We start from the raw sequence: 20,886 nt of genomic DNA, 5'->3' as shown, positions 1-20,886 counted from the left end.
GGGAGTACAAGTATTAAGACTCAGGACTTTTGGGTCTTGGGATGGTAATGACCAGAGGGCCAAGAGTTAAACCCACGCTAGTGAGCAAGGAACCCATGAGATACACCCAGATACACCCAGGCATGCTATGGGCTTCATTACAGTGGCCAGGGCCAGCTGTAGCACTCAGTGTCCTCCTTTGTGTAGGACCTGTTTGAGTACCTACCTGGTGACAAGATCTGAGGTTGTCTGTGTAGTCTTATCCTAGCCTTGATTGGCTTTAGGGCTGTTCAGATTGTATATACATGTACAGAGTACTATGACTCCAGTAGTTAGGGCTTTTGGGAGGTAGAAACGGAAAATAACTACCTGATACTCAAATTTTTGTATTACTGCCTTCTGGAATTAAAAACAATTCCAGTATTCTAGAATACCTTTATTTCTCTGTCTTCCCCAGGGAAATTTTTTCTCTTACGTATATTTTTGAATTGGGTTGTATTTGAGCAGTTTAGGTATTATGGCACTTGGGTCTAATTCCAGGAAAACAGGTTTGATTTCAGACTGTTTGGCTTTACCACAGTTAGGATTTTATTGCTTAAGAGATTTATAAAAACATGTCTGAGGACGAGATTCATTTCTGGCAGGAGAGTGCAAGTAGGCCAACAAATCCTGCCCCCCCCCCCCCCGAAACCAGCTATAAAGCTGGAAAAAAACTGTCAGAAACAATTACAGGCTTATAACAAGTTAAGAAGTATTTATTCATGGGTGCCTGGGTGGCTCAGTGGGTTAAGCCGCTGCCTTCGGCTCAGGTCATGATCTCAGGGTCCTGGGATCGAGTCCCACATCGGGCTCTCTGCTCAGCAGGAAGCCTGCTTCCCTCTCTCTCTCTCTCTCTGCCTGCCCCTCCGTCTACTTGTGATCTCTCTCTGTCAAATAAATAAATAAAAGCTTTAAAAAAAAAAAAGAAGTATTTATTCATGAAAACCACTGAATTTTGTATCAAACACAAGTTTGTGATCTTGCCCAGGATTACTCCCCTTTTTTCCAGCCCTGATAGTGTAGTAGTTCAACTAGAGTGGGGTAGGCTATGAAAACCAGCAGTTTTATTACTCTTGTGGGAGGGGGCTCACTTCATTTGGAATATTATCAGTTAGAAGTTATGATCTGGTGGCAAGTGAAGTAAGGAGAGCCAAACAACTCTAGTAGCCTAAGGTTATAGTCCTATTTGGGGCAAACAGTGGAACAGCAGGCTAGAGAGGGCTTTAACAGAGAGCTCTGGAAGGTGAGGCAACTACAGGGAGTTTGATAAGCTCTCCATGCTTATTGTCTCTATTGTCCGGAGGCTTCATGTGCAGTAGAAACCATTGCAAGCCCAAGCCATCTACACATTTTTGGCCAGTGCAAAGGATGTGTGAGAAAGCCCAGCAGAAGGTAAAAATTATAGTAGACTTGAAGGCCTGAAGTGAGAGTATGCTCCCCATCCCAACTACAGATTGATCAGCAGGGAATGTAAGTGCTAAGGTGAGCACTACCTCTGAACCAATAAGTAAATTATGCAGATAGAGGGGTGACAGAAGCCAGACCTCAAAATAAAAACAAGGGAAAAAATCCTGAAGCACCACACATTGTAGGAGAGACAGATTTCACAAACTTATTGCTGGAAAGTTAGTAAAATCAAAAACAAAATCCACCACTGTCACAAAACCTTATCTGAGAAAAACTCGCAATCTGGGGTTGTGAGTAGTACCTTACTTTATATGTTCAGTATTGAACAAAAAAGTTACAAGATGTGCAAAAAACTGAAGTGTAATCCATACTCAAGAAAAAAAAAATCAATGAGTAGGAACTGTCTCTAGTGATCCCAAATGTTGGATCTGGTACACAAAGACTTCAAAGCCCCTATTAGAGATATTTCAGTTAAATAAAGGGAATCTTGGCTGAAGGGTTAAAGTAAATTATGATGACAATGACTCAATGAATAAAGAATCTCAAAGAGAAATTTTAAGAGAAAACAAAATGAAAGCGCTTGATTTGAAAATTATAATAACTGAAATGAAAAATTAACTAGGCTGGACTCAACAGCACATTTAAGATTGCAGAAGAAAGAATTGGTGGACTTGTAGGTAGGTCAATAAAAATTATTACAAAGAACAGAAAAAAGCCTGAACAATGAATAGAGCCTCCGAGATATGTGGGACAACATCAAATGTATACCTAAGAATATATATATAGAAGCAAAGGAGTGTAAGAGGAGCAGAAAATATTAGAAAAAATAGTGGCTAAATTCATCTGCAGATCCAAGAAACTTGATGAACTCAAGCATGATAAACACATTATCAGAGTCAAACTGTTGTAAGACGAAGAAGGAAAATCTTGAAAACAGCAAGAACAAAATGATGCATCACATACAAGGGAATAACAGTAGGATTTACAGCTGACTTCTCATCAGAAGCAAGGAGGTCTGAAAGCAGTGGGATGTCATAGTTAACATGTGGAAAGAAAAAAGCCCAGTAACCAGGATTTCTTTATCTAGCAAAACTCTTCTTCAAAAATGAAGGCAAAATAAAGACATTCCCACATAAAAAAGGCAGAGGATTTGTTGATAGCAGACTTGCCTTAAAATATTAAAGGAAGTCCTTAAGACTGAAAGAAAGTGACAACAGATGGTTACTCAAATCCCTAAGAAGAAATGAAGAACCTTGGAAATTGTAAGTATATAGGTAAACACAACTGTATTTTTATCTTACTATTTTAATAGGATTATCTTTATTTTTTAATTTTTGAAATGATAAGATTGTCTAAAACAAGAATGATAATACTGTATTATTGAGATTCTAACACATATATGGTAATAAAAACAGAAAAGAGATAGAATAGGAGGGGCGCTGTGTGGCTCAGTCAGTTAAGCAGCTGCCTTCCATCATGTCATGATCCCAGGGATCTGGCATCAAGCCCCTTGTTGGGCTCCCTGCTCAGTGGGGAGCCTGCTTCTTCCTCTCCTCCTGCAGTTCCCCCTTCTCGAGGTCTCTCACACTCTCTCTTTCTTTCTGTCAAATAAAATCTAAAGAGCGAGAGAGAGATGGAATAGGAGCTATATTGGAGCAAGTTTCTGTATTTCTTGGAGTTAAGATTATGATAAGTAAAAGATGTATCTTGTGATGCCTAGAGCAACCACAAAGAATATAACAAAAATTAATTGTGATAAAGTCAACAGAGGGATTATAATGGTATATATACCAGAAATATTTTGCACAGAAAAAGATAGTAATGGAGAAATAGAGGTTAGAGATTAAAGACAAAGACATGAAGCAAAAACAGCAGAATGGCATACATAAATGCAACCATGTCAATTATTGTATCAAATGTAAATGGACTGTCTGTTCAAAAGGTGTAGGGATTGTCAACCTGGATAAAAAGGCAAGATGCAACTCTTTGTTGTCAGTAAGAGATATACTTTAGATTTAAAGACACAAATATGTTGAAAGTAAAAAGATCCTAAAAAATAGATCATACAAACAGTAACCATAGAAGAGCTGGAGTGACTATATTAATAATAGGTAAAATGTACTTTAAGAAATATTACTATTGTCAGGGACATTTCATAAGAATGAAAGGATCAAGATGAGGAAAATATAACAATTATAAAAATATAATTTCATATATTCACCAGAATATATGAAACAAAAATTGACAGGAATTCAGAGAAATAAAAAACTCAACAATAGTAGTTACAGATTTTAATGCCTCAGTCTCAATAGTTGATAGAAGAACTAGATGGAAAATTAGCAAGGATATAGAAGACTTAACACTGGCAACCAGCTCATATTTATTGAATACTTTGTGCAGAATATACATTTTTTTCAAGGGCACATAGAACAGTCTCTAAGAATATTCTGGGTCATAAAATAAGTCTCAATTATTTTTAAAAGATGGAAATCTTAACAGGTATGTTTTATGACCACAACAGAATTAGAGATCCGTAACAGAAAGAAATAGAGGATATCTCCAAAATTTTGAAATTAAATAGCATATTTAAAAATAACCCACAGGGGCACCTGGGTGGCTCAGTGGGTTAAAGCCTCTGCCTTCGGCTCAGGTCGTGGTCTCGGGGTCCTGGGATTGAGCCACGCATCGAGCTCTCTGCTCAGCAGGTAGCCTGCTTCCCTTCCTCTCTCTCTGCCTGCCTCTCTGCCTACTTGTGATCTCTGTCAAATAAATAAAATCTTAAAAAAAAAAAATAACCCACAGGTCAAAGAAGAAATCCAAAGGGAAATGTAAATATATTTTGGGCTAAATGAAGATGAAAATATAGCATATTTCATGGAATACAGCTAAAACAGTACTTAGAGGAAAATTTATAGCTTTTAAGTTTTTACTAGGAAAGAAGAAAGGTCTCAAGTGTTAATCTAGGCTTCCACTTTAAGAAACTAGATAAAAGATGTTCTTGATCTTGGGGTGGTGGAATCTGTGGAGTCTGCTTAAGTTTCTCTATCCCATTTCCTTCTGCTTCTCCCCCCTCAAATAAATGTTTGTTTGTTTGTTTGTTTTTTAAGAAAATATTTATTTGACAGAGAGACAGAGAGAGGGAACACAGGGGGAGTCAAGTCAGAGAAGCAGACCCCCTGCTGAGCAAGGAGCCCGATGTGGGATTCAATCTCAGGACCCTGGTATCATGACCTGAGCCAAGCCAAAGGCAGATGCTTAATGACTGAGCCACCCAGGCGTCCCTCAAATAAATAAGTCTTTAAAAAGAAAAAAAAAAGAAAAGAACTAGATAAGAAACCAAACCCAAAGCAGGATAATCATTTTGGGATTTAAAAAAAAAAAATCTTTATTTTATTAACATGGCATGCTACAGAGGTCAGCAGACTGACATATGGACAGCTATTTTTGTAAATGAAACTGTTAAATAAAGAATTAAAACTGTCTTTTTACATAAATGATATAATCTCATATTTATAACAAACCAGAAACAAATAGAACTGATTGAGTTTAGCAAGGAGGTCACTCAAAAGAAATTAAAAGGATTGTAAGGGAAAATCATGAACAACTTTCTTTGAACAAATTGGGCAACTTACGTGGAATAGTCAGATTCCTAGACACAAATGCTGAAGGCATGAATTATTAAAACCAGCTCAAGAGGAAATGGAATATATGAATACACTTATAACAATAAATAATTGAATCAGTAATTAAAAATCTTACTGCAAAGAAAAGCCCAGGCCCAGTTTTGTTTTTTTTTCTCATTAACACAAGTCTTTATTGATGCTATTTATACAGTAAATTAGGTTGAATGTGAAGTTTTGGATAGCTTGAATTCACCATTTTTCTTGTGCACAAAGATATTCTCTCATTGACAAATGGGCATTTCTCTTTGGCATCCATTAGTTTTTTGCCCAGATATTGGCCTGTCAAATATTAAAAAATTAGTTTCTATTAAACAAAACTAAATGTGATTCCATGGAGAGTTATTGTATGATTACCAAACACATCTGATGTTAAATGTCACTGAAGTGCTGCTTGATCATCTCTATCAGCTTGTGCTAATTAAGACAAAGGGCTGGGACTTATAAACCCCAAGAGTCTTATCTGAACAGTCTGCATATAAAAGTTGTCTTTTTGCCTGGTGAAGGGGTATCCATGAAGCTGTGGACCTCTGATGAATTAACAATTAAATGTTTTCTGTATTATAACAAAGAAAACAAATCAGTAATTAAAAATCTTACTGCAAAGAGAAGCCCAGGCCAAGTGGCTTCATTGGTGACTTCTATCAAACATTTAGAGAAGCACTAAAACTAATCCTTCACAAACTCTTTCAGAAAGTAGAGGAGGAAAGAACACTTCCCAACTCATTCTATGAGGACACTATTACCGTGATAACAAAGCCAGACAAAGATACATTAAGAAAATTGCAGACCAGTATGCTTTATGAACACAGACCCAGTAATCTTTTTTTTAATTTTTTTAAGATTTTATTTATTTGACAGAGATCACAAGTAGGCAGAGGCAGGCAGAGAGAGAGGAAGGGAAGCAGGCTCCCTGGATTGGAGGGTCTGATCCCAGAATCCTGGGATCACGACCTGAGCCTAAGGCAGAGGCTTTAACCCACTGAGCCACCCAGGCACCTCCAGTCACAGTAATTTTTAATAAAATATTAGCAAACCAAATTTAACAACATAGAAAAATGGATTATAGATCATGATCAATTGGGCGTTATCCCAGGCATGCAAGTTTGGATTAATATGTATAAAACAATATAACATACCATGTTCTCTTAAAAGGCTAGTTGGTGGGTGCGTGGGTGGCTCAGTCGTTAAGGGTCTGTCTTCGGCTCAGGTTGTGATCCCAGGGCCCTGGGATTGAGCCTGGCGTCGGGCTCCCTGCTCAGCGGGAAGCCTGCTTCTCCCTCTCCCACTCCTCCTGCTTGTGTTCTCTCTCTTTCTGTGTCTCTCTCTCTCTCAAATATATAAATAAAATCTTAAAAAAAAAAAAAAAGACCAGTTGGTAAATATTTTAGACTTTTGGACCATTACAATTTCTGTTTAAACTACTCAGCTCTGCTGTTGTACTGCAAAACAGCGATAAACTATATGCAAATAAGTGGATATGCCTGTGTTTCGTTGCAACTTTACAAAAATAGCTAGTGCACAAGTCATAGTTTGCTATCTTGTAATAAACCATATTAAAAGGTTTTAAAAGGGGCACCTGGGTGGCTCAGTGGGTTAAGCTGCTCGCTGCCTTCGGCTCAGGTCATGATCTCGGGGTCCTGGGATCGAGTCCCGCATCGGGCTCTCTGCTCAGCAGGGAGCCTGCTTCCCTCTCTCTCTCTCTCTCTGCCTGCTTCTCTGCCTACTTGTGATCTATCTCTGTCAAATAAATAAATAAAATCTTTAAAAAAAATAAATAAAAAAAAGGTTTTAAAAACCCCACATGATCAGCGCAGTAGATACAGAAAAAACATTTGATGTAAATGATAAAATGTTGCAGCAAACCAGGAAGAGTGGGCAATGTCTCACCTTGATAAAGGCATCTATGAAAATCCTAACACTAATGTAATATTTATTGGTGAAATATGAATCCTCTTCTCCTAAGACTGGGAACAAAGTAAGAATGTCCACTCTTAAGTCTACTCCTACCACTTCTTCACTGGAGTGTTCTACCTAGTACTATGGGGTGGGGGTGGGAAGGCATCCAAATTACCTAAGTAATTCACAAAAAAACCCAAAACAGATCTGAGTTTAAGCAAGGTCACAGGATACCAAATACACAAAAAAAAAAAAAAACTAAAAATTTTTTTATATACTAGCCACAATCCAGAAATGAAAGAGAATTCCATTCATGATTGGCTTCATACTTAGGAATAAATTAAACAGAAGAATTAACAAGATTTACACTAAAAACTATAGGGGCGCCTGGGTGGCTCAGTTGGTTAAGCAGCTGCCTTCGGCTCAGGTCATGATCCCAGCGTCCTGGGATCGAGTCCCACATCGGGCTCCTTGCTTGTCAGGGAGCCTGCTTCTCCCTCTGCCTCTGCCTGCCACTCTGTCTGCCTGTGCTCACTCTCGCTTCTCTCTCTATGACAAATAAATAAATAAATAATCTTTAAAAAAAAAAAACTATAAAATATTGTTGAGAGAAGTTTAAAAAGACCCAAATAAATGGAGAGACGTTCTATCTTCATGGATTAGGAGTCCAAATGTTGTTAAAATGACAATTATCCCCAATTCGATGTATGGATTCAATGTAATCTCTCTAAAAAGAAAAATCCCAGCTGACTTCTTTGAAGAAATTTAATCCTATAATTTATGTGGAAATGCAAAGGACCTAAAGTAGAAGAGCCAATACAATTTTGAAAAAGCACAACATTGGAAGGACTTTTATTACATGGTTTCAAAAATCCACTATAATAATCAAGAGGGTGATAGATTGGTGTAAGGACAGGTACTAGAACTGGATTGAGAGTTCAGATATATAGTTGATTTTTGACACAGGTGCCAAGACAGTTCAGTGGGGGAAAGAGTAATTTTTTCCAACAGATAATGCTGGGAAATCGGGTATCTACATGTAAAAACAAAAAAAGACAAAAACCCACCCCAAAACTCAGTCTCTTAATTTATACTAGACACAAAAATTAATTGAAAGTGGATCATACACCTTAGTCTGAAACTACAAAATGTCTGGAAGAGTATCTTTGTGACCTTGGGTTAGGCAGTCACTTCCTAGACATGACACCAATGGAACAAGCTATAAAAGAAAAATTTGGGGGCGCCTGGGTGGCTCAGTGGGTTAAGCCGCTGCCTTCGGCTCAGGTCATGATCCCAAGTCCTGGGTTCAAGCCCCGCATCGAGCTTTCCGCTCAGCAGGGAGCCTGCTTCCTCCTCTCTCTCTGCCTGTCTCTCTGCCTGCTTGTGATTCCTCTCTGTCAAATAAATAAATAAAATCTTTAAAAAAAAAAAAAGAAAAAGAAAAATTTGGTAAGTTGGCTTCATTAAAATGTAAAACTTTTGCATTCAAAAGACATTATTAAAAAAAATGAAAAGACAAGCTATGGAAAGATTTGCTTATCTGATAAAGGAGTATCCAAAACATATAAAGAACTCTTAAAACTCAGAAGACAAGTTAGTTAAAAAAAATTTTTTTTAAATAAAAAATTTTTTTGTCATGATTCCACTTACTTGTGATAACTAGAATAGGCAAATACATAGAGACAGTAAAATAGGGGAAATGGTTGAAGAATAGGTTGTTTAGGGGAAGTGTGCAATGGATAGTTACTGTTTAATGGGTAGAGAGCTTTTTTTTTTCTTTTTTTAAATTCTGAAAATAGGGGCGCCTGGGTGGCTCAGTCGGTTAAACATCTGCCTACCGGTCAGGTCATGATCCCAGGGTTCTGGGATCGAGCCCTGCATCGGGCTCCTGCTCAGCCTGTTTCTCCCTCAGCCTGATTCTCCCTCTCCCTCTGACTGCTGCTCCCCTCCTTGTTTTCTCTCTCCCTCTCTCTCTCTCAATAAATAAAATCTTAAAAAAATAATAAAAATAAAAATATAAAATTCTGAAAATATTCTGGAAATGGATAGTGATGGTGATTGCACAGTCTTCTGAATTTAATGCCACTAAATTGCACACTAAAAAAATGTTTAAAATGGTAGACTTTGTTGTTATGTATATTTTATCACAATTAAAATAAATGAAAAAACATGAGACAAAAGACTTGGGACAGACATTTTGTCACATAAAATGGTGTCCAGCATCCCAAGTTATTAGGGAAATGCAAATTAAAATCACAGTGAATTTCTACTGTACAGCCTCCGAAGTGGCTGTAGTCAAAAAGACTATAAAAATGTATAGGTAAGGATGTATGGCAACTGGAAACCTTGTGTGTTGCCATAAGAATGTAAAATGGTATAGTCACTTTAGAAGTCAATTTGGAAATGTAATAAAAAGTTGCACATGGGGTGCCTGGGTGGCCCAGTTTCTTAAGTATCCTACTCTTGATTTTGGCTCAGGTCATGATTTCAGGCTGAGATTGAGCCCTACATTGGGCTCCACACTTGGTGTGGAGCCTGCTTAAGTTTCTGTCTTCCTCTCACTTTGCCCCTCCCCGAATCCTTTTCTTAAAAACAAAACAAAACAAAAAAGTTAAATAGAAACTTACCATATGATGCAACAGTTTCACTCCAAGGTATCTACCCAGGAGAAATGTAAATGTATGTCTACACAAAGACTTGTATATGAGTGTTTATAGCAGCATTATTTATAATGGCCCAAATCTGGAAGCAATCCAAATGTCCATCAGCTGGTAAAGGGATAAACAAAATGTGAAATATCCATATAATGGAATGCTATTCAACAACAGTAAAATATAATGAACTACTAACACATGCTACAGCTTGAATAAATTTCAAAAACATTATGCTAAGTGAAGGAAGTCAAACTCAAAAGACTACATATTATATGATTCCATTTATGTGAAATCTCTAAAAAGGCAAATTTAGGGGCACCTGGGTGGCTCAGTGGGTTAAGTTCTCTGCCTTCGGCTCAGGTCGTGATCCCAGGGTCCTGGAATCGAGCCCCGTATTGGGCTCTCTGCTTGGCGGGAAGCCTGTTTCCCTCTACTTCTGCCTGCCTCTCTGCCTACTTGTGATCTCTGCCTGTCAAATAAATAAATAAAATCTTTAAAAAAAAAATTAAAAAGGCAAATTTACAGAGACAGAATACAGATCAGTGGTTGGGTCTACAGGTAGGATTGAAGATTGTAAATGGGCTCAAGGGGAGTTTTGGAGTGATGAAAATGTTCTAAAATTGGATTGCAGTGATAGTTGCACAGCTCTAAATGAGTAACTAAAAGTCATTGAATCGTACATTTACAATGCTTAAATAAAGCTGTAAAACTAAAAAGTACCTAAGATTGTTTGGAGACTTTTGGATAAAACTGTTTTGTGGGGGGTTTTTGATAAAGTGGTTTTAAGTTTGTCAGGTGACGTCCTATTGGTTTGTGATATCTCATATTACTCTTTCACTTGGAGGCCTAGACCCTCCCTGCTCCCAAAGCCTTACTTTGTGCTCTGCCTCACTAAAGTGTGTCGGAAAACTTTCTCTTTGTTGGGGAGAACTGACTCAACTGTTCGGAGTGTGGCTCTGATGGACTGTCTAGGCAGATGATACTTATTTAGAGAAAAATGCTTACTTTGAGCCCCAGGTTATAGATAGATCAGTCACAGCTAGATATCTTGCAAATACATTCTGCGAGTTGAGAAGTAGGTGAGAGTTTGAGAAATGAGAGTATATTGTCTGCTGAAAGAGAAGAGCCAGTGGAGTGGTACCATCACATACAAGGATGCTTTAGGCTGTATTGCTACGACCTGTGCTTTTCACTGTTTTTTTGTTTGTTTGTTTGTTTTGTTTTTTTTTGCTGGGGCCTCACAACAATCCTGTGAGATAGGAGAGGTATCCTTAGTCCCCATTTTACAGAGAAGGAAGGTTTACAGGGTGACTCCTTTGTCCAAGAGCATACAACTTTGGCAGAGTTAGACTTAAATTCAAGTTTTCTGACTCCATATTTTTAAACCACTTCTTTTATACTCTGTGTTTTGCCTCAGCTGTTTACTGGGAAGAGGAGCAGAAGGGGCATGTAATTTTGACTGATTGCATATGTTTTCAGTAGATTTAGTCTGAAGAAAAGGAGGGGAAGTTAGACTAAAGCGTAAGTTCAGGAGTTCTATAGCAAGTATAGTAATCAAGGACAAACCTGATATCTGGTAGTTATTAAAATTATATACCTGGGTTAGAACTATAATTCGTGGCACAGATGGTTTGAAGCTATCCAGTGCTTGGTTCAAGGAGCAGACCACTTCACTTCCTGAGTTATAAATATAACTGTGCCAGAAATCAAAGGAAATTCATTTGACAGACATTTACTGAGCGTCTACTCCATGCCAGGCTCCTTGCCAAGATACAGGATCACAAGGTCCAGTTGGATCCTGTTGAGAAACAGCCTGAGAGGACAGAAGTAGGCTGGAATTTCCTTCATCATTTTCGTGCTCTGAGGCTGATGTGTCTGCCTTCCAAAGTGACCACATCCACGTGGACCTGGAACCTGTCACTTTCTACTATCCTTGTAGCTTTGCTTTCTACAGGTTTCTTTATAAAAATAGTCCCTCTTTTCTTCCTTTCCCACTGTGGATTCTTCAGTCTGCTTTTCAGCCAAACATAGGTAGATCTTTCATCTAAAAGAAATCTTTGCTTTTAAAAAAATGACATTTAAAAATAATTTTCTTAATTGTTGAAATAGTTGATGCTTATTGCTAAACACACGGAAGGCATAGATGAGTTATAAATAATAAACGTAAAAATCACCTTTAATTCTACAACTTAAGATTTCAGTGGTTAACGTTTTTGCTTCCAGTCTGTTTGAATTTCTTGTCAGTCAGTGTCTGCTTGTGCATATGTGAGTATGCACATTTTAGTATTTTGTTGTGTCAAGCTCTGTGTGAAATAATTTACATGTATTCTTTTTTTATCATGTTTTTAAATTATGTGTATAGTACATCATTCATATTTGATATAGTGTCCAGTGATTCATTGGTTATGTATAACACCCAGTGCACATCACAACACATGCCCTCCTTAATACCTATCACCCTGTTACCTCCTCCCCCCGCCCTCAGAAACCCTCAGTTTGTTTCCCCGGTTCCATAGTCCCTGAAGGTTCGTCTCCTCTGATTTCTCCCCCTTCAGATTTCCCTCCCTTCCCCTATGGCCCTGCTATTGCTTATGTTCCACATATGAGTAAAACCGTATGATAATTGCGTATTCTTAGTTCAGAAGTAGCTTTGTGAAGCAGATACTATTATATCTCCTTTTCACAGAAGAAACAGATTTAAAGGTAAGTAACTTTTCTAGGTTTACATAGTTGATAAATCATATAACTTGAATTATTACCCTTATGTAGCTCAAGCTCTTCACCACTACCTTTCTGTTTTCTTCTGTGACTATCACTCCGAAATTGTTCTCTGTAAGACTGTCAGTCTGGGGGCTCAATCCCAGGACCCAGGGATCATGAGCCAAGCTGAAGGCAGATGCTCAACTAACTGAGCCACCCAGGTGCCCATGTAGCATTTAGTTTTATCCAAGAGAAACAGCATAGGATTTTGGTGGCTGAAATGGATTATTTTTTTATTGGCATATTTAAAGACTATTGATTCTTATAAATAAATAGGTGGCATGCTTGTTCAGGTGTACATTTTTCAAAGAATGTGTTGGACATTTTTTTCTAATGTTTTCAGAAAATTTGGAAGTAATTGGTGGTGGAAAAATAATGCCTAGAATGCTTGGTATAATAGAATACAGATTCTAGGACCCTACATCTGGTCTAGGGTAGATCTCAGGAATCTGCATTTTTCAAAGCAACTAGTCTAGATGATTCTGATAACCAGATTGGGAAACACTGGCCTGAACCCTTTATTTTTCTTGAATTCTGGTCATTTTCCTCATTTTTCTCTTGACTTTGATTTCTCTTTTTCTTTCTTGTGTCACTATACCTGCACTTCTACTTTCTTCCTGTCCCTGGTTTTGGAAGCTAACTTTATTTTATTTTTTAAGATTTTATTTATTTATTTGTCAGAGAGAAAGCACAAGCAGGCAGAGTGGCAAGCAGAGGCAGAGAGAGAAGCAGGCTCCCTGCTGGACAAGGAGCCCGATGCAGGACTCAATCCCAGGACCTTGGGATCATGAACTGAGCCGAAGGCAGAGGCTTAACCCACTGAGCCACCCAGGTGCCCCCAAAGGCAGTGTCTTAATGGACTGAGCCACCCAGGCATCCTGGCAGCTAACTTTAGATAAGACTCTTTTCCTACTGCTTTATTTAATTTGACTTTTGCTATGAGAGTCTGTTTTTCTCTATCCCAGATTTAAGTGTATGATTAAATTATTGGTGACGGAGGTTTGTTTTCCTGTCATTATCATGAAAGCTTTAGTGGCTCATCTCATCTTATGTTATAGAAGTCAGAGAATTGTTACTACATTTTACATTTTGTTTAGATGAAGGATGTTCATTTCCCATTTCACTTAGGTTCTTTTCTTATTTGAGAGACATGGTTTGCAAAGGTTAGAATGAATGAGCCTCAAAGTTTTGGTCATAATAATAACCAGGGCCTTCATACTAAGGCATACTATATAGTCATTTGAAAGAACCAGTACAATATAGCAAGATTGTTGCAGAAGGCTGTCTATAATAGCTGTCTAGTATAGTCCAGTGAAAAAGCAGATTATACAGCTGTAAATATAAAATGAGCTCATTTTTGCTTAAGCCACCTCTCAAAAACCCCACAAAATTATAGATATGTATCCATTTGTATGTGCACGGATAAAGGTCTCTAAGGACATAAAATAAGTGTATAGTTTATGATATTTATTTTAATAATATCAGATAATATAGATAAGTTTATTGATTATAACAGGTTATTAAACTTGCCATTTATTATATATATTTTTAAAGATTTTATTTATTTATTTGAAAGAGACAGAACGAGAGAGAGGCAGCACAAGCAGGGGGAATGAGAGAGGGAGAAGCAGGCTTCCTGCTGAGCAGAGACCAGTGTGGGACTCTATCCCAGGACCCTGGGATTATGACCTGAGCTGAAGGCAGATACTTAACGACTGAGCCACCCAGGTGCCCCACTATTTATTATATTTATAGGTGATTTCCATTGAGGAAATGGAAGATGATGAAGAAAGGGATACTCAATTTTTACTTTATTTCAATATTTAAATTTTCAATAATGAGTATGTTTTTTTTTTTAATTTTAAAAATTACAAAAGCATTGGTTTTTTAAATACTGTGTGATGTCAAGGTATACAGTTCTTCCTATAAAATATCATTTCTTGTTATGTTATGGACATTGGGAAGGGTATGTGCTATGGTGAGTGCTGTGAAGTATGTAAACCTAGTGGTTCACAGACCTGTACCCCAGGGGCTAATAATACATTATATGTTAATAAAAAATTAAAAAATTGAAAAATATCATTTCTTTAACTCTAGGACATTTTTACAATTCTTTTTCTTTCTTTTTTTTTTTTTAAAGATTTTATTTATTTGACAGAGAGAGAGAGAGATCAAAAGTTGGCAGAGGTAGGCAGAGAGAGAGGGGGAAGCAGGCACCCCACAGAGCAGAGAGCCCGATGCGGGGCTCGATCCCAGGATCTTGAGATCATGACCTAAGCCTAAGGCAGAGGCTTCACCCACAGAGCCACCCAGGCACCCCTAGAACATTTTTTAAAAATAAGAAAAAGTAAAGAACTAGGCATTTAGAGTACTTATTTCATATTAGAAGCAAAGAGAGCAAGAGAGGCTTTAGCTGGTGTATTGGAGACAGCGGCAGCTTCCACCCAGCACGGTAGCTGATGCGCTCGGGTGACTCTGCTGTTTTGCTTCCCTTAGGTGGTTTGGTCCGCAGTTGGCATTCATTGATCAGTGAGTTGATTCAGACTCAAACCCACCGACAGCAATGAATGTTGAGTGCAGCCATCAGTGTTTCTGTGCGGTGGCGTTGCCTCGGCCCTCCTGAATTCCTGGCTCTTCTTTTCCACACTGCTTCTTTGAGGCCTACGTCCGGTATCTCTCTTAGTAACCGATGATCGAGGGCCCACCTAATTATAGGTAACACTAGATACTAGAGCTGGGAGATTTCTTCAAGATGAGAGACTGGTTCAGGGAGTGGAAGGAGCTCGTGGAGAAGCGAGCAGGTGGCTCTGTGACCACACAGATAGGTGCCCGCGTACCTGATAGATACAAACAGGAGTAGAGAGGGTCCTGGCTCTTCCTCTCTGTTTTAGACTGAGAAATATGAGCACTTTTCAAGAAAAATTAGCACAGGTTATGTTTTAGGTTAAATAATAATAGCAGTTTACATATGTTGTTTGCTGTGTGCTTGGAATGGTACAAAGCACTTTACATATTACCTCATTGAATCTCAAAACTCCATGAGTTAAGTGTTCTTATTATCTCCCATTTTATACTTGAGAAAACAGAAACTCAGATACTTGCTTGTGGTCACATAGCTAGTTAGGGAGTTGAACCAAGATTTTTCCCAGATCTCTGACTCCGGACCTGACATTTTACTTACATTTAACAAACGTTTAAGTAAGCATATGTGTGGCCAGAAGTAGTGAGGCAGTAGTTGATTTCAAACATCTCATATTCTAACAGGGCTGTGAAAACTTAACCATATTAACTGTGGTTGGAGATAAGAGTTGTACAGGCATTTGACAGTTGTATGCTATGTTTGCTTATTAAATCCTTCTCTTGCTCTTAAAGTTTTGAGGGGATGTGGGAGAAATGGGTGTAAAATAATCGGGTTTCACTCAAAACTGAAATAAATGTTTTTAATGTCTCCTTGCTCTATCCTGTTTTTCACTAGAGTGACATATTTCTAGGATACATTTTTAAGCACATTTGGTATTATAGTGTAGTTCTCCTTTATCTTGTTGAAGTGAAATACTTGTTTGTCAAAAACAACACAAAGCAAGGAACAATGGGCAATAGAAATGGAGGAGCTCTTACAAAGTTCACTGGACCACCTTTAGGGACAGGCAGCAGGACTGGTTCTGGTGATCTTATGTGACATGTGAAGGTACAGCCTGCTCCTTTGCTTCAGGAAATGTAGTGTAGTCTGTAAGGACCCCAAGGTACAGTCAACGGTCGGTGGTTTTTTCAAATCCCAAACTCACCGACAGCGTTGAATGTTCCTTGGAGTCCTCTGAAGGCTGGTTTCTGGCCCTGGCAGCCCTTCTTCAGCCTGTACCCATGTTCCGGGAGCCAATGAGCAGTGAAACCACTGCTGATAGAGGCTCTCATGTTCTTTTCCAGGTTTCAGGTTGAGAATATTTAGACTATGAAATCAGTTTGTGTACAGCAGAGAGCTCATGAACTTAATGGACTTGTGAGACTGCAGTTACTTATACAAGCAGACTCCAATGGATGGTTGAGAAAATGGCTTTGAATAGTATTGTTTTTTTAATTCTGAAAATGTCAAGTGCCTCATTTTAGATAGATTGATTATTAAAGGGCATGGGTAAGAAAGAAGTTAATATATATTATGGACTCTGTTATGTGCTGGAATTTGTATATTTTTATTTCATTAAATTCAAAACAACCCACTTGTACCTCATGAAAAAAACTGAGAGATTAAGTGATTTGCACAGTTACATAGCCAGGAGTCACTGTTGTTAGCCAGAACTTGAATACTGGACTTTATCAACGCTCAGCTCCCTGAGCATATCCCCTCTTTTCTTGTCCACCACAAAACTTACTGTTCTGTATCAGAAGTAGCATCTGCAGTGACAACTACATCAAACTAGTAAACATTTTCTCCTTATTTGCCTGTATAAATAGCAGGTGGGTCTGTAGGCAAAATATTTCATAGAGGAAGAGGAAAAAAATTTACCTTCACAATTGGTGATCTCTCTAGCTGAGATCCTAGATCACTGAGTTGCTACAGAGGTTCAGTGGTAGTCTGCATGTTGTTTTCCATTTGGAAAAAACAAAAACAAAAAACCCCTATCACCTAAGAGAAAGCGTGCATTTCTCCTCTGTAAGATCACAGCAACTAAAATGTCAGGTGTCTTTTTGCTTTGGCATAAAGAGTATCGGTACATTATAGACATACTGGTTATTTTTCATTGACTCCTGAATATTCTTGATTAAAAAGCCGGAAAATGAAATAATTGTATGGGTAGGGATACAGGGTTTCAGAATGTAGGGTTTTATTACTGGAGAGATGGAGGAGTGCTCAGAAGAAAGGCTTAGAGAACTGCTGGCTGAATTAAGGTTAATCTTTAATCAGGGATTGGGTTTAAATAGTAAAGGTTGACTCTTATCAAATTCATTTTTAAAGGAGCCAAATGGTACACATTAAAAAAAAAATCACTGAGAATTTGGTTTGAATGTAAACTGTTGAACATCTACATCAATTTAATTATTTCACCCTGTGTCAAAACACTCCATTTAGCCAGCTTTGTTGAGTTCTCAGTGTTATGACAGTGAATTGTATACAAACGACAAAAAAAAAAAAAAAAAAAAATCAAGCAACTGTTACTGTGTAGTAGTTTAAAAACTCTTTAATGTGTTTAAACAGTCTTCCCTTGGTCTCATAGTAGAAAGAGATGTGAATGCCTTAAACCGTTTAGTCAGATGTTCAGACTTTAAAAGAATACTGACTTCTGCTGCTCCAAGCCATGAGATATTTTACAAAATACCATTGCTTAAATTCATGGCATTCTAATAAGAATGCTTTTTATAGATTTGAAAAACTAGAGCCGAGTGAAAGGTAGGTTTCCAAAATGGCATAGGGGTATTTCCCATTGTGTTGGAAATAATTAATTTTCATGGCAGGGAAGGCCACCATCATCCTCATGCCTTTAAGTTTTTATCATCAGGCAAGTTAGAAGGACACACTGGTATTTTTAATGAGTTTGCTAATGGGTTTATATATTTAACGCCAGGATATAAAGTCTAAGGTTAAAAACATTAAGGGTTAAATTAAACAAGAGTTGTAGAAACTACAAATTTAATAAGTTGGTTTATTTCATTCTTGATTTAGATTGGTTTTGAGTTTTTCAAAATTTACCAGGCCATCCTTTACTGTTTCACTTACCTCTTTTCCTTTTCCAAAGGTACTACGAAATATTGAAACCCACATTGCTCCAACTTGGACATGTAATTGTTTTCATACTCTTCTTGAGGCCTCTTGATATACTTGAAAGAAACAAGAATCATAAACTTAATAAAGCAATATATTTGAGAAATTAATAGCATAGAAGAGAAGAGGAGTCAGTATCTCAGGTGCCTTCTGTCCAGACACGTCCCAAGCATTATGCAGAGAGCATATATTTGGGGTATTTGGGGGTAATGCTACTAATGAGGACAGATTCTTATGTTATAAAGATGACAACAGCATGTCATCATGAACCCATATTTCTTTTAGCCGGACTGCTAGTGTTCTGCTTTATCCTTTTGCTAATTCGTCAGTGAAATCCTAGGATCCTTTCTCTTACATATAATCCTTGCCATTATGGAGCAGTCTGTCCAGGGATCTAGACATAGACACAGCAGATGACAAGGAGAATGACTGCTATGCTGGTGGAAAGGTACAAATCATGTTAAGGGAGAATAGAGAAAAGGGTTAATTCTGCCCAAAAGTCCCAGGAAAGATATATCTGAGGGTTATATCTGACTTGGGACTCAAACGTATAGTTGAATTTTTCTCGACAGAGAAGGAAAGATATTCCAATAGAGGGAAAACTCTGCATAGAAAGTCCTAGAGAAGGGAAAGTTCAGGTAATGATGAGTGATGAGATTAACCTCTCAGCATCTGAGATTAACCTCTCAGCATCCGTTAACTCATCTTTAAGATGTGGGACAAATAGCACTTGCCCTTTGCGCAAAGCTTTGAAAATCAAATGAGTTTGTGCCTGTGAAAATAGCATGTTAATATAATTTCTAGATTTCTGTTTTCTCATTACTCTTGGTTCATATGTGCTAAAATAGAGTATATGAAATACCTTATCATGATAGACTTCTCCAAATTGGATTCTTATTTGTTCTCTTTTTTTTTTTTTTTTCCTTTGAGTGGCCATAGTTTAAATTTTTCATACAGTAAGTGTTCGGAGAAGTAATATTGTAACAATAAAGAATACAGATTTGGAGCTAGAATTTTGACTTTGCAACTTACTAGCTATGTGACCTTAGGCAGATTACTTAACTTCTCTGTTTTTCTGTTTCCTTACCTATAAAATGGAGATAATGATAGTGTCTACCTCATAGAACTATTGTGAGGGACGTGTGGGTGGCTCAGTTGGTTAAGCATCTGCCTTTGGCTCAGGTCATGATCCCAGGGTCCTGGGATCAAGTTCCACATTGGGCTTCTTGCTCAGCAGGAAGCCTGCATCTCCCTCTGCCTGCTGCTCCTCCTGCTTGTGCTCTCTCTTCCTCTCTGACAAATAAATAAATAAATCTTAAAAAAAAAAAAAACTATTGTGAGAACTAAATGTCAAGTGTGTAAAACAGCACAAAAAACATGTTAAAATTTATATGAATTTCTGTTTCAAAATGATTTAAATATAATGTACTTATGTATTATGAAATTAAATTGCATATTTTACCCATATTCTGGTTTTGGTCCATTTACACTAATGTAAAACCCTTATTTTATAGTTAAAGTAACTTCCAAATAACTATTACATTGCATATGTATATATGTATATGCGTGTTTCAAAGACGTTTTTGAAATTAATTCTCTACCACTTTCTTTGTGACTTTAGGAAAAGTTTTTATCTCTTGAGCTTCAAAATCCTCAATCTTTTAAAATAAGAATAATAGTATAGTAGTACTTCCCTCATACTGCTTGTGAGGATTAAAAATTAGATAATATAATTAGAAACTTTCTAGAAGGCTATAGATTCTCTCCCTAATCTGCACATAAACACAAAATTTTGAAAGCAGTTTCAGTTACAGAATTCAAGAACGCATCCATAGCCTCCCTCTGAACTTCAGGTTCAGACATTCCAAACAGAACTGTAGACCAAGATTTCACCATCTCATCGTGTCACTGGTGTAATGTTGCTGCTGTTGCAATCTGTCACCATTATCTAGTCACATTGTTCCCTATGCTATAATCTGTGCAGTACAACCAGACAGTGGGGCACCTTGGTGGCCCAGTGGGTTAAAGCCTCTGCCTTCGGCTCAGGTCATGATCCCAGGGTCCTGGGATCGAGCCCAGCATCGGGCTCTTTGCTCAGCAGGGAGCCTGCCTCCCCTTCTGTCTGTGCCTGCCTCTCTGCCTACTTGGGGTTTCTGTCTGTCAAATAAATAAATAAAATCTTTAAAAAAAAAAAAAAAAAAACCAGACCCTGATAACTGGACAGTGATGATCCCTGGAAAAGTAGTTACTAGGCTTCATCAACAACCTTTAATTAGTAAATCTCCACCTATACAGAAGAAGTTGCCAGATGAGAAGTTACACAAATATTTGAATGAATTTAACTTACTTTGCAACAGTTTCTCTCCCACTTCCACAGCAACCATTTGGTTTGGAGCTGATCCCAGTACTAATTCTGGCCTTAAGTAAGGGTCAGAGAATGTGTTGTTTCACGACAGCGCTTACAAAGCCTGCTAGATCCAGAGTGTTTACCTGAGTATGAGGGAAGGGGGGAAAAAGAGGATGTGGAGGATTGTAGTTGTATATGGAATTATTGGACATTCTTATATTTAGCCTGCTGAGGTTTAACCAGACAGTTGAGAAGTAGAAAGAGAAATTTAAACTTTGTAGCTTGGAACATTTTACTTTTTGACATGGCAGCTTTTTATCAGGTTATTTCAGATATTTTATGAGTTGGGAAGATCAGGGAGTGGGC

At 37.8% G+C, this 20,886-nt stretch overlaps 1 protein-coding gene and 1 long non-coding RNA gene across 3 annotated transcripts in view; one reads left to right on the top strand and one right to left on the bottom strand.

Moving 5' to 3' along the window:
- Window positions 1–20,886, top strand: part of NR6A1 (nuclear receptor subfamily 6 group A member 1) — a 231,390-nt gene that overhangs the window by 60,535 nt on the left and 149,969 nt on the right. The gene's annotated exons all lie outside the window — the stretch shown is intronic.
- Window positions 9,548–20,886, bottom strand: part of LOC125082864 (uncharacterized) — a 43,494-nt gene continuing 32,155 nt past the window's right edge. Inside the window, exons 2-3 of the long non-coding RNA XR_007122128.1 lie at window positions 18,129–18,229; window positions 9,548–9,772 (exon numbers count right to left, since the gene is read on the bottom strand). This is a non-coding gene — a long non-coding RNA (uncharacterized LOC125082864). The remainder of the gene's footprint in view (window positions 9,773–18,128; window positions 18,230–20,886) is intronic.

The sequence above is a fragment of the Lutra lutra genome, chromosome 13 (genome assembly GCF_902655055.1).
Source record: "Lutra lutra chromosome 13, mLutLut1.2, whole genome shotgun sequence".
Classification (NCBI taxonomy): domain Eukaryota; kingdom Metazoa; phylum Chordata; class Mammalia; order Carnivora; family Mustelidae; genus Lutra; species Lutra lutra.
This window is presented reverse-complemented; position numbering and strand designations above follow the sequence as displayed.